Source organism: Balaenoptera acutorostrata, chromosome 3 (assembly GCF_949987535.1).
Source record: "Balaenoptera acutorostrata chromosome 3, mBalAcu1.1, whole genome shotgun sequence".
Classification (NCBI taxonomy): Eukaryota; Metazoa; Chordata; class Mammalia; order Artiodactyla; family Balaenopteridae; genus Balaenoptera; species Balaenoptera acutorostrata.
The window spans coordinates 14,033,194-14,049,617 of record NC_080066.1 but is presented as its reverse complement, the minus strand read 5'-3'; the positions used below and the strand labels follow the sequence as shown (position 1 = coordinate 14,049,617).

At 37.9% G+C, this 16,424-nt stretch overlaps 1 protein-coding gene across 11 annotated transcripts in view; it reads left to right on the top strand.

Moving 5' to 3' along the window:
• The window catches only part of MLLT10 (MLLT10 histone lysine methyltransferase DOT1L cofactor), a 253,347-nt gene that overhangs the window by 158,856 nt on the left and 78,067 nt on the right, over positions 1-16,424 (top strand). The window lies entirely within an intron of this gene.

The following is a 16,424-nucleotide window of genomic DNA, read 5'->3' as shown; positions in this document are numbered from 1 at the left end:
TACATCATGTAATTAATGCTTCTTAGATTTCATTAAATACAGTATTATCTTTTTGTCCCCATTCTTTTTCAAGTTCTTTTCCCTTTTAGGTTATTACAGAATATTGAGCAGAGTTCCCTGTACTATACAGTAGGTCCTTGTTGGTTATCTGTTTTTTTAAAAAATAAATTTATTTATTTTTATTTTTGGCTGTGTTGTGTCTTCGTTGCTGCGCAGGGGCTACTCTTCGTTGCCCATGTGCAGGCTTCTCATTGCAGTGGCTTCTTTTGTTGCAGAGCACGGGCTGTAGGTGCGAGGGCTCAGTAGTTGTGGTTCACCAGCTCAGTAGTTGTGGCTCGCGGGCTCTAGAGTGCAGGCTTGGTAGTTGTGGTGCACAGGCTTAGTTGCTCCACGGCATGTGGGATTTTCCTGGCCCAGGGCTCGAACCCGTGTCCCCCTTGCATTGGCAGGAAGATTCTTAACCACTGCACCATTAGGGAAGCCCCTGGTTATCCGTTTTAAATACAGCAGTGTGTATATATCAGTCCCAAACTCCCATATCGTTAATTGTTCCTTGTGGGGGGGACTGCTAGCAAGTGAGAGGATCTCGTTGGATGCCGTATCTTAAAATGCGTCTCTGTGGTAACAGGGGTTAGAGGAATGAGGCTGGCCTGTGGGGAAACAGGCGAGAATACATGCTCCTGGAACGGTATGGAGGTTCCTTAAAAAACTAAAAATACAGCTACCATATGACCCAGCAATCCCACTCCTGGGCATATATCTGGAGGAAAACTTGGTTTGAAAGTATATATGCACCCCAGTGTTTATTGCAGCACTGTTTACAATAGTCAAGACATGGAAACAACCTAAACGTCCATCAACAAATGAATGGATAAGGAAGATGGGGTACATTAATCACTTATTAGTTCCAGGAATATTTTTGGTCAATAATTTTGGATTTTCTGCATAGACAATTATGTTATCTTTGAAAAAAAAGGTAGTTTAATTTCATTCTTCCTAATCAGTATACATTTTACTTTCTTTTCTTGTCTTATTACATAAGCTAGGACTTCCAGTATGATGTTGAAATAGAGTAGTGAGAGGTAGAATCCTTGAATTATGGTTTTCTCAGGGTATATGCCCAGTAGTGGGATTGCTGGGTCTTATGGTAGTTCTACTTTTAGTTTTTTAAGGAACCTCCATACTGTTCTCCATAGTGGCTGTATCAATTTACATTCCCACCAACAGTGCAAGAGGGTTCCCTTTTCTCCACACCCTCTCCAGCATTTATTGTTTGTAGATGTTTTGATGATGACCATTCTGACCGGTGTGAGGTCATATCACATTGTAGTTTTGATTTGCATTTCTCTAATGATTAATGATGTTGAGCATTCTTTCATGTGTTTGTTGGCAATCTGTATATCTTCTTTGGAGAAATGTCTGTTTAGGTCTTCTGCCCATTTTTGGATTGGGTTGTTTGTTTTTTTGATATTGAGCTGCATGAGCTGCTTGTAAATTTTGCAGATTAATCCTTTGTCAGTTGCTTCATTTGCAAATATTTTCTCCCATTCTGAGGGTTATCTTTTCATCTTGTTTGTGGTTTCCTTTGCTGTGCAAAAGCTTTTAAGTTTCATTAGGTCCCATTTGTTTATTTGTGTTTTTATTTCCATTTCTCTAGGAGTTGGGTCAAAAAGGATCTTGCTGTGATTTATGTCATAGAGTGTTCTGCCTGTGTTTTCCTCTAAGAGTTTGATAGTGTCTGGCCTTACACTTAGGTCTTTAATCCATTTTGACTTTATTTTTGTGTATGGTGTCAGGGAGTGTTCTAATTTCATACTTTTACATGTACCTGTCCAATTTTCCCAGCACCACTTATTGAAGAGACTGTCTTTTCTCCACTGTATATTCTTGCCTCCTTTATCAAAGATAAGGTGACCATATGTGCATGGGTTTATCTCTGGGCTTTCTATCCTGTTCCACTGATCTATAGTTCTGTTTTTGTGCCAGTACCATACTGTCTTGATTACTGTAGCTTATAGTCTGAAGTCCAGGAGCCTGATTCCTCCAGCTCTGTTTTTCTTTCTCAAGATTACTTTGGCTATTTGGGGTCTTTTGTGTTTCCATACACATTGTGAAATTCTTTGTTCTAGTTCTGTGAAAAATGCCAGTGGTAGTTTGATAGGGATTGCATTGAATCTGTAGATTGCTTTGGGTAGTATAGTCATTTTCACAATGTTGACTCTTCCAATCCAAGAACATGGTATATCTCTCCATCTATTTGTATCATCTTTAATTTCTTTCATCAGTGTCATAGTTTTCTGCATACAGGTCTTTTGTCTCCATCAGTAGGTTTATTCCTAGGTATTTTATTCTTTTTTGTTGCAGTGGTAAATGGGAGTGTTTCCTTAATTTTTCTTTCAGATTTTTCATCATTAGTGTATAGGAATGCAAGAGATTTCTGTGCATTAATTTTGTATCCAGCTACTTTACCAAATTCATTGATTAGCTCTAGTAGTTTTCTGGTAGCATCTTTAGGATTCTCTATGTATAGAACTGTGTCATCTGCAAGCAGTGATAGCTTTACTTCTTTTCCGATTTGGATTTCTTTTATTTCTTTTTCTTCTCGGATTGCTGTGGCTAAAACTTCCAAAACTATGTTGAATAATGGTGAGAGTGGACAACCTTGTCTTGTTCCTGATCGTAGAGAAAATGGTTTCAGTTTTTCACCATTGAGAATGATGTCGGCTGTGGGTTTGTCATATATGGCCTTTATTATGTTGAGGTAAGTTCCCTCTATGCCTTCTTTCTGGAGGGTTTTTTTAATCATAAATGGGTTTTGAATTTTGTCAGAAGCTTTTTCTGCATCTGTTGAGATGATCATATGCTTTTTCTCCTTCAGTTTGTTAATGTGGTGTATCACATTGATTGATTTGCGTATATTAAAGAATCCTTGCATTGCTGGGATAAACCGACTTGTTCATGGTGTATGATCCTTTTCATGTGCTGTTGGATTCTGTTTGCTAGTATTTTGTTGAGGATTGTTTCATCTATGTTCATCAGTGATATTGACCTGTAGTTTTCCTTCTTTGTGACATGTTTGTCTGCTTTTGGTATCAGGGTGATGGTGGCCTCGTAGAATGAGTTTGGGAGTGTTCCTCCCTCTGCTATATTTTGGAAGAGTTTGAGAAGGATAGGTGTTAGCTCCTCTCTAAGTGTCTGATAGAATTCTCCTGTGAAGCCATCTGGTCCTGGCCTTTGTTTCCTGGAATATTTTTAATCACAGTTTCAATTTCAGTGCTTGTGATTGGTCTATTTTCTATTTCTTCCTTGTTCAGTCTTAGAAGATTGTGCTTTTCTAAGAATTTGTCCATTCCTTCCAGGTTGTCCATTTTATTGGTATATAGTTGCTTGTAGTAATCTCTCATGATCGTTTTTATTTCTGCAGAGTCAGTTGTTACTTCTCCTTTTTCATTTCTAATTCTATTGATTTGAGTCTTTTCCTTTTTTTTCTTGATGAGTTTGGCTTATGGTTTATCAATTTTGTTTATCGTCTCAAAGAACCAGCTTTTTTATTCATCTTTGCTGTCATTTCCTTCATTTCTTTTTCATTTATTTCTGATCTAATCTTTGATTTCTTTCCATCTGCTAACTTTTGGGTTTTTTTGTTCTTCTTTCTCTAGTTACTTTAGGTGTAAGGTTAGGTTGTTTATTTGAGATGTTTCTTGTTTCCTGAGGTGTAGGATTTTATTGCTATAAACTTCTCTCTTAAAACTGCTTTTGCTGCATCCCATAGGTTTTGGGTCATTGTGTTTTCATTGTCATTTGTTTCTAAGTATTTTTTGAGTTCCTCTTTGATTTCTTCAGTGATCTCTTGGTTATTTAGTAGTATATTGTTTAGCCTCCATGTGTTTGTATTTTTTACAGATTTTTTTCCTGTAATTAATACCTAGTCTCATAGCATTGTGGTTGGAATAGATACTTGATACGATTTCAGTTTTCTTAAATTTACCAAGTCTTGATTTGTGACCCAAGATATGATCTAGCCTGCAGAAAGTTCCATGAGCTCTTGAGAAGAAAGTGTATTCTGTTGTTTTTAGATGGAATGTCCTATAAATATCAGTTAAGTCCATCTTGTGTAACGTATCATTTAAAGCTTGTGTTTCCTTATTTATTTTCATTTTGGATGATCTGTTCATTGGTGAAAGTGGGGTGTTAAATTCCCCTCTTATTATCCTGTTACTGTCAATTTCCCCTTTTATGACTGTTAGCATTTGCCTTATGTATTGAGGTGCTCCTTTGTTGGGTGCATAAATATTTACAATTGTTATATTTTCTTCTTGGATTGATCCCTTGATCATTATGTAGTGTCCTTCTTTGTTGCTTGTAATAGTCTTTGTTTTAGTCTATTTTGTCTGATACGAGAGTTGCTGCTCCAGCTTTCTTTTCATTTCCATTTGCACGGAATATCTTTTTCCATCCCCTCACTTTCAGTCTGTATGTGTCCCTAGGTCTGAAGTGGGTCTCATGTAGACAGCATATATACAGGTCTTGTTTTTGGATCCATTCAGCCAGTCTGTGTCTTTTTGTTGGAGCATTTGATCCATTTACATTTAAGGTAGTTATGGGTATATATGTTCCTATGACCATTTTCTTAATTGTTTTGGGTTTGTTTTTGTAGGTCTTTTCCTTCTCTTGTTTCCTGTCTAGAGAAGTTCCTTTTGCATTTGTTGTAAAGCTGGTTTGGTGGTGCTGAATTCTCTTAGCTTTTGCTTGTCTGTAAAGGTTTTAATTTCTCCATCAAATCTGAACGAGATCTTTGCTGGGTAGAGTAATCTTGGTTGTAGGTTTTTCCCTGTCATCACTTTCAGTATGTCCTGCCACTCCCCTCTGGCTTGCAGAGTTTCTGCTGAAAGATCAGCTGTTAACCTTATGGGGCATTCCCTTGTATGTTATTTGTTTTTTTCCCTTGCTGCTTTTAATGTTTTTTCTCTGTATTTATTTTTGATAGTTTGATTAATATGTGTCTTGGCATGTTTTTCCTTGGATTTATCCTGTATAGGACTCTGTGCTATGTGGACTTGATTGGCTATTACCTTTCCCATATTAGGGAAGTTTTCAACTATAATCTCTTCAAATATTTTCTCAGTCCCTTTCTTTTTCTCTTCTTCTTCTGGGACCCCTATAATTCGAATGTTGGTTTGTTTAATGTTGTCCCAGAGGTCTCTCAGACCGTCCTCAATTCTGTTCATTCTTTTTTCTTTATTCGGCTCTGCGGTAGTTATTTCCACTATTTTATCTTCCAGGTCACTTATCCGTTCTTCTGCCTCAGTTATTCTGCTATTGATTCCTTCTAGAGAATTTTTAATTTCATTTATGGTGTTGTTCATCATTGTTTGTTTGCTCTTTTGTTCTTCTAGGTCCTTGTTAAACGTTTCTTGTATTTTCTCCATTCTGTTTCCAAGATTTTGGATCATCTTTACTTTCATTACTCTGAATTCTTTTTCAGGTAGACTGTCTATTTCCTCTTCATTTCTTTGGTCTGGTGGGTTTTACCTTGCTCCTTCATCTGCTGTGTGTTTCTCTGTCTTCTCATTTTGCTTAACCTACTGTGTTTGGGGTCTCTTTTTCGCAGGCTGCAGGTTCGTAATTCCTGTTGTTTTTGGTGTCTGCCCCCAGTGGCTAAGGTTGGTTCAGTGGGTTGTGTAGGCTTCCTGGTGGAGGGGACTGGTGCCTGTGTTATGCTGGATATGGCTGGATCTTGTCTTTCTGGTGGGCAGGACCGCATCAGGTGGTGTGTTTTGGGTTGTCTGTGACCTTATTATGATTTTAGGCAGCCTCTCTGTTAATGGATGGGGCTGTGTTCCTGTCTTGCTAGTTGTTTGGCATAGGGTGTCTAGCACTGTAGCTTGCTGGTCGTTGAGTGGAGCTGGGTCTTAGCATTGAGATGGAGGTCTCTGGGAGAGTTTTCGCCATTTGATATTATGTGGAGCCAGGAGGTCTTTGGTGGACCAGTGTCCTGAACTTGGCTCTCCCACCTCAGAGGCATCAGCCTGACACCTGGCCGGAGCACCAAGACCCTTTCAGCCACACGCTCAGAAGAAAAGGGAGGAAAAGAAAGAAAGAAAAAAATAATAAAATAAAGTTATTAAAATAAAAAAATTATTAAAAATTAAAAAATCATAAAAATAAGAAGAGAGCAACCAAACCAATAAATAAATCCACCAATGATAACAAGCGCTAAAAACTATACTTAAAGAAAAAAAAAGAAAAACAGACAGAACCCTAGGACAAATGGTAAAAGCAAAGCTATACAGACAGGATCACACAAAGAAGCATACACCTACACACTCACTAAAAGAGAAGAAGGAAAAAAATATATATCTCTATATTAAAAAAAAAAAAAGGAAGAGAGCAACCAAGTCAATAAACAAATCTACCAGTGATAATAAAGTCTAAATATTAAACTAAGATAAACATAAAATCATAAAGAAATTAGATGCAGAGAGCAAACTCCAAGTCTACAGTTGCTCCCAAAGTCCACCACATCAATTTGGGATGATTCGTTGTCTATTCAGGTATTCCACAGATGCAGGTTCATTAAGTTGATTGTGGAGATTTAATCCGCTGCTCCTGAGGCTGCTGGCAGAGATTTCCCTTGCTCTTCTTCATTCGCACAGCTCCCGGGGTTCAGCTTTGGATTTTTTTGACCTACATCCTGCCTCTGCGTGTAGGTCACCTGAGGGCATCTGTTCCCCATCCAGACAGGACAGGGTTAATGGAGCAGCTGATTAGGGGGCTCTGGCTCACTCAGGCCGGGAGGTGGGAGGGGTACGGAATGTGGGGCAAGCCTGTGGCGGCAGAGGCCAGCGTGGCATTGCACCAGCCTGAGGCGCGCTGTGTGTTCTCCCAGGGAAGTTGTCCCTGGATCATGGGACCCTGGCAGTGGTGGGCTGCACAGGCTCCCGGGAGGGGAGGTGTGGGTAGTGAGTGATCTGTGCTTGCACACAGGCTTCTTGGTGGCTGCACCAGCAGCCTTAGTGTCTCATGCCCGTCTCTGGTGTCTGCGCTGATAGCCGCGGCTTGCGCCCATCTCTGGAGCTCGTTTAGGCGGTGCTCTGAATCCCCTCTCCTCGTGCACCCCGTAACAATGGTCTCTTGCTTCTTAGGCAGGTCCAGAATTTTTCCTGAACTCCCTCCCGGCTAGCCGTGGCGCACTAGCCCCCTTCAGGCTGTGTTCACGCAGCCAACCCCAGTCGTCTCCCTGGAATCTGACCTCCGAAGCCCGAGCCTCAGCTTCCAGTGCCATCCGCCCCGGCGGGTGAGCAGACAAGCCTCTCGGGCTGGTGAGTGCTGGTAGGCACCGATCCTCTGTGTGGCAGCCTCTCCACTTTGCCCTCTGCACCCCTTTTGCTGCACTCTCATCTTTGGCTCCGAAGCTTCCCCCCCAGCAGCCCCCGTCTCCAACAGTGAAGGGGCTTCCTAGTGTGTGGAAACTTTTCCTCCTTCACAGCTCCCTCCCAGTGGTGCAGGTCCTGTCCCTATTCTTTTGTCTCTGTTTTTTGTTTTTTCTTTTCCCTACCCAGGTACGTGGGGAATTTCTTACCTTTTGCGAGGTCTGAGGTCTTCTGCCAGCATTCAGTAGGTGTTCTGTAGGAGTTGTTCCACATGTAGATGTATTTCTGATGTATTTGTGGGGAGGAAGGTGATCTCCATATCTTACTCCTCTGCCATCTTGAAGGTCTCTATAATTCTTTTTATACATTGTTGGGTTTGATTTGCCAATACTTTGTAGAGAATTTTTGCATCTATTTCATGAGTGATATTATTCTGTGTTTTCTTTCTTCTAATGTCTTTGTCTGTTTTGATATAGTATTGCTGTCCTCATAGAGTGAGTTAGGAATTATTTCTTCTGCTTCTGTTTTCTGGAAGAGGTTATAGAGAACTGGTATAATTTTTTTCCTTAAGAATTTGGTAGAATTTACCAGTGAACCCATCTGGTCTTGGTGCTTTGTGTGTTTTGGTGGGGATGCTTAATTATTAATTAAATTTCTTTAATAGATACAGGCCTGTTCAGATTGTCTGTTTCTTTTTGTGTGTAAAATTCCTTGATTATCCCTTAATGTCCATGAGATCTGTAGTTAATGTTCCGTCTTTCATTTCTGAACTATTGTGCCACCAGGGAAGTCCCTGCCTCATGTATTTAATGTTTTGTTTTTAGGCACATACACATGAAGGATTGTTGTGTCATCTTGTAGTCTTCATACCTTTGTTGTTATATAATGTCACTGTTTATCCCTGTTAACTTTCCTTGCTGTGAAGTCTACTCTGTCTGAAATACAGCTATTCTTGCCTTGTTTAGATTAGTGATAGCATGTTATACCTTTTTCCATGCATTGATTTTTTTTTTTTAAATAACAATGTGTCTCTATATTTACTGTACCTGAGTCTTGTTTTTTGATCCACTCTGACAATTTCTGTCTTTTAATTGGCATATTTAGACCATTTATGTTTAGGATGATTGTTGATACAGTTAGGTTAGTATCTACAAAACTTGTTACTGTTTTTTATTTGTTGTTCTTGGTCTTTGTTCCTGTTTTTGTCTTCCACATGTTTTCTACCTTTTGTGGTTTTAACTGAGCATTTTATACGATTCCATTTTCTTTTCATTTCTTAATATATCAATTATACTTGTTTTCCTTCATGGTTGCCCTCATGCTTGCAATATATCTTTACAGCGTATCTACGGCGTCTTTCAGTAACACTATACTGCTTCATGGTAGCACAAGTACCTTATAGTAAGAAAATATTCCTAATTTCTCCTTCCCATCTTTTCTGTCAATGCTGTCATTCATTTCACTTATACATGAACATACATAAGCATATGAATGCATAAAACTATATAATCAGATACAACCATTGAGCAAGCTATCTGTTAAGGTCAATTAAGAATTAAAAAAATCAAAGTTTAATTTTACCTTCACTGATTCATTCTCTGATGCTCTTTTTAATGTAAATCCATGTTTCTGACCTGTTTCATTTTCCTTCTCTCTGAAGAACTTTTCACATTTCTTGCAAGGCAGTCCTACTGGCAGCAAATTCCCTCAATTTTTGTTTGTCTGAGAAAGTCTTTGTCTTTCACTCTTACAGGATAATTTTGCAGTGTGCAGAATTCTAGGTTTTTTTTTTTCTCGCAACACTTTAAATGTTTCACATCACTCCCTTGTTTGCATTGTTTCTGAAGAGAAGTCAGATGTAATTCTTATCTTTGCTCCTTTGTAGTTAAGGCTTTCGCCCCTTCTGGCTTCTTTGAGTGTTTTTTCTTTTATCTTTGATTTTCTGCATTTTGAATATGATATGCCTAGGTGTTGTTTTTGTTTTCTTGCTTGCTTTTTGGCATTTTTCTTGGTATTCTCAGAGCTTCCTAGATCTGTCATTTGGTTTCTGACATTAATTTGGTTAAATTCTTAATCATTATTGCTTCAAATATTGCATCTGTTCCTTTCTTTTCCTTCTGGTATTCCCACTACACCTATGTTACACCTTTTGTAGTTGTCCTGTGGTTCTTGGATATTGTTCTCTGTTTCATAGTTTCTTTTTCTCTTTGCTTTTCATTTTTGGAAGTTTCTATTTTCATATCCTCACGCTCTGAGATGCTTTCCATAGCCATGCCCAGTTTACTAATGAGCGCATCAAAGGAATTCTTCATTTTTGTTATGGGTTTTTTTATCTCAAAGAGTCCTTTTTAATTTTTTCTTAGAATTTCTTTCTGCTTACAATATCCATCTGTTGTTGCGTGCTGTCTATTTTTTACGTTAAAACCCTTAGCATACTAATCATAGTTTAAAAATTTCTGGGTTGGTAATTCCCACAGTCCTGCCATCTCTGTCTTTGTTTCTGATGTTTGTTCGTTCTCTTCACACGGTGTATTTGCCTTTTAGTGTGCCTTGTAGTTTTTTGTTAAAAGATGTATATGATTTACTGGATAAAAGGAACTGTGGTAAATAGGCCTTTAATAATGTGATGGTAAGAGGGACAGGAAGCATTCTATAGTCCTGTGGTTAGTTCTCAGTCTTTTGGTGAGCCTATGCCCCTGGTCTGTGAACCTCACAAGTGATTATCACCCCCTACCCTGCTTTGCTGGGACAGGATACTGGTGGGGATTGTAGTTCGGTATTTCCCTTCCTTCACGTACTTGAGGCTCTGATACAACCCCAGCAGATTATGCTCTGGTAAAATAGATTCTCCTGATAATAGGCCTTATTAAGAAGAACAGAATACCTTGACATATTAGAATAGTTCCTTTCTGCCTCCCCTGCTGGAAGCATGAGTGTATATTTTTCTTCTGGTATTCACTGTCAAGACTTGGTAGAGCTCCTGGAGGTAAAACTTGAAAAGTGTGAGGGTCCTCCTGGAGTTGTTTTTTTTTTTTTGGTTTTTTTTTTTTTTTTTAATGAGATCTATCTCTGCCTTACCTTTATCTTTTTTTAAAAATAAATTTATGGGGCTTCCCTGGTGGCGCAGTGGTTGAGAATCTGCCTGCCAATGCAGGGGACACGGGTTCAAGCCCTGGTCTGGGAAGATCCCATATGCCGCGGAGCAACTGGGCCCGTGAGCCACAACTACTGAGCCTGCGCATCTGGAGCCTGTGCTCCGCAACAAGAGAGGCCACGACAGTGAGAGGCCCGCGCATCGCGATGAAGAGTGGCTCCCGCTCGCCACAACTAGAGAAAGCCCTCACACAGAAACGAAGACCCAACACAGCCAAAAAAATAAAAAAAATAAAAAATAAATAAATTTATGTATTTTATTTATTTATTTTTGGCTGTGTTGGGTCTTGCTGTGCGCATGTTTTCTCTAGTTGCGGTGAGCGAGGGCTACTCTTCATTGCGGTGTGTGGGTGTCTCATTGCAGTGGCTTCTCTTGTTGCGGAGCATGGGCTCTAGGCATGCGGGTTTCAGTAGTTGTGGCACACGGGCTTCAGTAGTTGTGGCACACGGGCTCAGTAGTTGTGGCTCCCAGGCTCTAGAGCTCGGGCTCAGTAGTTGTGGCACACAGGCTTAGTTGCTCCGCAGCATGTGGGAGCTTCCCTGATCAGGGCTCAAACCCATGTCCCTTGCATTGGCAGGCAGATTCTTAACCTCTGCACCACCAGGGAAGCCCTTCCTGGAGTTTTTAATCTCTCAGACTTGTCCACACTGAGCCTTCAACAATTTGTCAATTACACTTGAGGTTTTCCTACCCTGATACTGGTTGCCATGGAGATTTCTGTCTGGGTACGCTCTGATTCCCTTTATCTGTCTGTCTTTCTCTCTAATTTTGGTGGCAGTGGTTTGCCCTGTGACCTTGCTTCTCTGATGGATCTAAGAAGAGTTATTGACTTTTCAGTTTGTTAGGCTTTTTACTTGTTAGGATGGAATGAAGACTTCAAAGTTCCTTATTACATGCTGACCAGAAAGTGCTAATATGGACATTGAATGCTAAAAACTTTGTTCTAAGCCCCACTTACAAGTTATGATATGTTGTATTTTCATTTTTACTTAGTTGAACAAATACCTTATGGTTTCTTTTTGATTTCTTCTTTGACCATAGGTTACTTAGAAGCATTTTATTTACTTTTGAAATATTTAGGGGTTTTTCACGTATCTTACTGTTGATTTCTCATTTAATATCTTTGTGTTATAATTTCTTCTAAATTTTTTTGAGGTTTTCTTAATGACACAGAACATGGATTATTTTGTTTTTCTGTGTGCTTTCAAAAGGATGTGTATTCATTCTGCTCTTATTGTATGAAGTTTTTCTATAAATATCAGTTAGGTCAAGTTGACTTATATTGTTTAAGTTCTTTATATCCTCATTTTTTTGCATCTATTTGTTCAGTCAATTATTGAAAAAAAGATATGAACCTCTCTTACTATAACTATACATTTTGCTGTTTCTTTGTTTTCTCTATTCAGTTTTTGCTTCATTTATTTTGAAGGTCTCTTATAATTTGCAGAAACATTTAGGATTTTTATATCCTCTTGATGAATAGACCTCTTTATCCTGGTAATAATTCTTGTTCTGAAGTGTACTTTGTCTGATATTAATGTTGTGAATTCAGCTTTCTTTGGGTTAGTGTTAGATTGATATGTCTTCCTCATACTTTTAATATCTTTCTGTATTTATGTTTTAAATGGGTGTCTTGTAGACAACATAAAGTCTTGAGTTTCTTTTTTCACTGTTACAATCTCTGTCTTTCAATGGGGATGTTTAGGTAATTTACATATAATGTGATTATTGATATGGTTGTATTTAAATCTATCCTTTGTTAGTCCTTCTTAATTTGCCCATTATTTCTCATCTTCCTATTTTCTTTTTTTTCTCATTGAATATTTTGTATGATTGCATTTTGGCTGATTAGTAATAATTGTATTATTTTATTAGTTGCTTTAGGGTTTCTATATCTTTAGCTTGTCACAGTCTGCCTTCAAGTGATACTATACCATTTCGTGTATTATATAAGAACCTTACAACTATATACTTCCATTGCTACCCTTTTGGCTTTAGGCCTGTTTTTGTCATGTTTTAAAATTTTTACATATTTTATAAACCTCACAGTTCATTCTTATTATTTTTGCTCTAGATCATCAATTACCTTATAAAGAGACTTAAATAATTAAAAAGTCTTCTATATTTATCCATGTAATTACTGTTTCTAGTGCTCTTAATTACTTTGTGTACATTCACATTTCCTTTGTTGTTTTCCTCCTGCCTGAAAGACAACCTTTAGCATTTACTATAGTGTTAACCGCTGGTGATTAGTTCTTTCAACTTTTTTATCTGAAAAACAATTATTTTGCCTGTGTTTTTGAAAGGTATTTTAGCTTGGTATAGAATTTTAGGTTAATGATAGTTTGTTTCTTTTAGTACATTGAAGATTTTACTCTTCTCTTTTCTAGCTTGCATCTTTTTCATGAGAAATCTGTTTTCATCCTTATCCTTGTTTCTTAGCACATAGGCATATTTAACCGCCCCCCCCCCAGCTGCTTTTATCATTTTCTGTTTATTGTTGGTTTGTAGTGAGAAGCCATATGATTATGATGTGCATTCATGGCATTTTCTTTATGTTTCTTATACGTGGGGTTAGTTGATCTGTAGATTTATAGTTTTCATCAAATTTCATAGTTTTTCTATTATTTCTTTCTTTTTTCCCCCTGCTATTATTATTTTTAAGTCCCTCCCCCTCCCTCCCCCCTGCTCTTTTTTGGGTACTGCAGTAGCATGTACATTAGGCTTCTTAATGTTGTCCCATAGCTTACTGGCACCCCTCCCCCCCTTAAAAAGTCTTCATTCATTTTGTGCTTCATGTTTGATAGTTTCTGTGCTGTATCCTAAGAATTGGGCTAGTGAAAAATGTGTGACTTTTATGAGAGACTTGAATAATATATAATTTTATTTATTTATTTATTTATTTATTTATGGCTGTGTTGGGTCTTCATTTCGTGTGAGGGCTTTCTCTAGTTGCGGCAAGCGGAGGCCACTCTTCATCGCGGTGCGGGGGCCACTCTTCATCGCGGTGCATGGGCCTTTTCACTGTCGTGCCTCTCTTGTTGCGGGGCACAGGCTCCAGATGTGCAGGCTTAGTAGTTGTGGCTCACGGGCCTAGTTGCTCTGTGGCATGTGGGATCTTCCCAGACCAGGGCTCAAACCCGTGTCCCCTGCATTAGCAGGCAGATTCTCAACCACTGCGCCACCAGGGAAGCCCGAATAGTATATAATTTAAAAAAAATTTTTAACAAGCATTATTCTGTTTCACCATGTTGGTGAAAGGCACAGCTACTGCTTGTTTTCCTTCCCTCTGCCTCCTTCTTCCAAACATGGATTACAGAGCCTTGTAGAATAAAACCTAAGGCAAGCATACCTTTAAAATATAATAACTGCTATTTCTTTGGTTACCTCTGATAGCCTTTGATTAATTATGAGTCTAAAAATTTCTGTTTGAAGTTAGAAATATTTTTTGTTCCTAACTAATGCTATTTAGTAGGTATTGGCTTTGCATCTCATCTGAGGACTAATAATTGTAGTTGGCCATGAAACAAAAATCAAACACATTGTAGATGTCTATTTTAAAAGATTCATTAAGTTGCCTGTAAATCACAAAGTGTTTATGCACTTCTCTAAAGACTGTGAATATAGCCAGATATCCAGTTTTCTCTCTAGTGGAAAAGAAGAAAAAGGAAGGCTATATTTTACTTAGTTGAGTACCAATTGATGTAGTTAGTTTGCATTTTATGGTCAATTTACATGAATATGTATTTTTAAGCACTATAGTGGCTCTCAGAACAATGAGATACTAATGCTGTGAGAGTTACTTAGGTTGTGAAACTGACTGAGGAAACAGGTTTGTGATGTTGGGGGCATGTATAAAAGTTTTTTTAACTGTTAGAATCTTCAGCTAAAGTTTTTTTTTGTTATGTTTTTTTTTCTTACTAAGAAACCTGTGGTATCTTTTTAAAAAAATGTATGTATATTTTATTTATTTATTTATGGCTGCATTGGGTCTTTGTTGCTGAAGGCGGGCTTTCTCTAGTTGCAGTGAGTGAGGGCTACTCTTCGTTGTGGTGTGTGGGCTTCTCATTGCGGTGGCTTCTCTTGTTGCGGAGCGTGAGCTCTAGGCATGCGAGCTTTAGTAGTTGTGGCGTGTGGGCTCTAGAGCACAGGCTCAGTAGTTGTGGTGCACGGGCTTAGTTGCTCCGCGGAATGTGGGATCTTCGGGACCAGGGCTTGAACCCGTGTCCCCTGCATTGGTAGACGGATTCTTAACCACTGTGCCACCAGGGAAGTCCCTGTAGTTTTTGTTTTGTTTTGTTTTGTTTTGTTTTGTTTTGTTTTTTGAAACTTACAAGGTGTTGAGATTTGTAAAAAATAAAATGTTATGGTTTTATTTAATATGACTTTGGTCACTGAAATTTGTTTAATTTTCATTAAATGCTTTCTTTGTAATACCTTCTCTTCCAAGTATCATGTTTTCATTGGATTTATGGACATATTTATACTTTAGGGGTAAGCAAGTATATTCTATTAAATGACTGGGAAAATTGACCAACCCTAATTTAGATTATGTGGAAACAGCATATTTCCGTTGTTGGTATTCTACCCAGTTTTCTCTCCTTTTCCTTATTTGACACATAGAATACTTGAATGAAGAACCTCATTGTGTTTTCTTTAGATGACTTTTAAACTTCACTAGGGTCAAATGAGTGGGTTGGAAAATCTCAGGATCAACTTGAATTATTGGAAAAAAATATTGGAAAAGTGAAGTGTCAGGTGATTTTGAAAGTGACCTGTCTGGATGGGAAAGGTAGTCATCCATGAAATTTAATCAGCTTTAAATATGATTGTTTTGTTAAATGGGAGTGTGTTTTCTCCTGAAATTTAGTTTGAAAACTTTTTTCTTATTTGTGGATTATAGTTTATTACAGTAGTGATTCGTTTTTTATGAGATCATAATGTCTCTTGTACTTGATGGTGAAAATCTGTTCTTGGCAGTGAGATGCTGTGGGGTGCAGCAGCAACACGGGGCAAGTAGCAGAAAAGTAGTAGTAAAGATTTGGTTTTCAAAACAGTTGAAGTTTCCTCTTACTCCTTTTTTCTGAACACTGATTTGCTAAAAATGATTTGCTAACAAACCTGGTTTTTATCGTCACTTTCTCGTTTTTAAAATTTATCTGATGTTTTGTACTGAGTGGTTGTTAATATGTGAAAGATTTCAGTTTTGCATATTTTCAGATTTTTCACTTGTGTTACATTGGAGATTTCAGATAGAAGTATTAGAAAATTATTTATTTATTCAACAGAAATTTAAGGCTAGTTATAGTTCAGGCACCAATTTAACAATGGCAACAAAAATCCCTGACCCTTTGGACCATATAAATCTTTAATTTCAAAGCATGTTGATTAATTTACATCTGGCATCACACTTTCATAGTCATTTAATTTGTCATTATTTGCATGCATCTTATATTAAAATGATTATTAAAAATGGAAACTGTTTAAATTTGTCTTTATCTTGCTTTGTTTCCCTACCATAACTAATTATAGGGGGTGATTGTGAATCAATTTTATGGTATAATTGTACTTTTAATTTTTTTAGAAATCTTAACTGCAAAATGTAACTGTTTCCTCAACTTAATACTGGGAAGAAATCTTTTCTGTTTCAAGGTTTTAAATATTTCTCTTTTGAAAAGCAGCCTTCACCTGAATTTAAAAAATTCTTGCTCTGACCTGTGCTAGATCTGTATAATATAATGGATATAGTCAGGTAGTGAAATTGTAGTACCTTACTTCTCTCTAGCTGTTGCCTTTCAGTGATGAACACTGAAGCTGATTTTAATTTCATGTCTAAGAAGTAGATTGTTCTTGTTGAAAATTATGTTGCTTGAGAAACAAGTATCTTCTGTATTGCT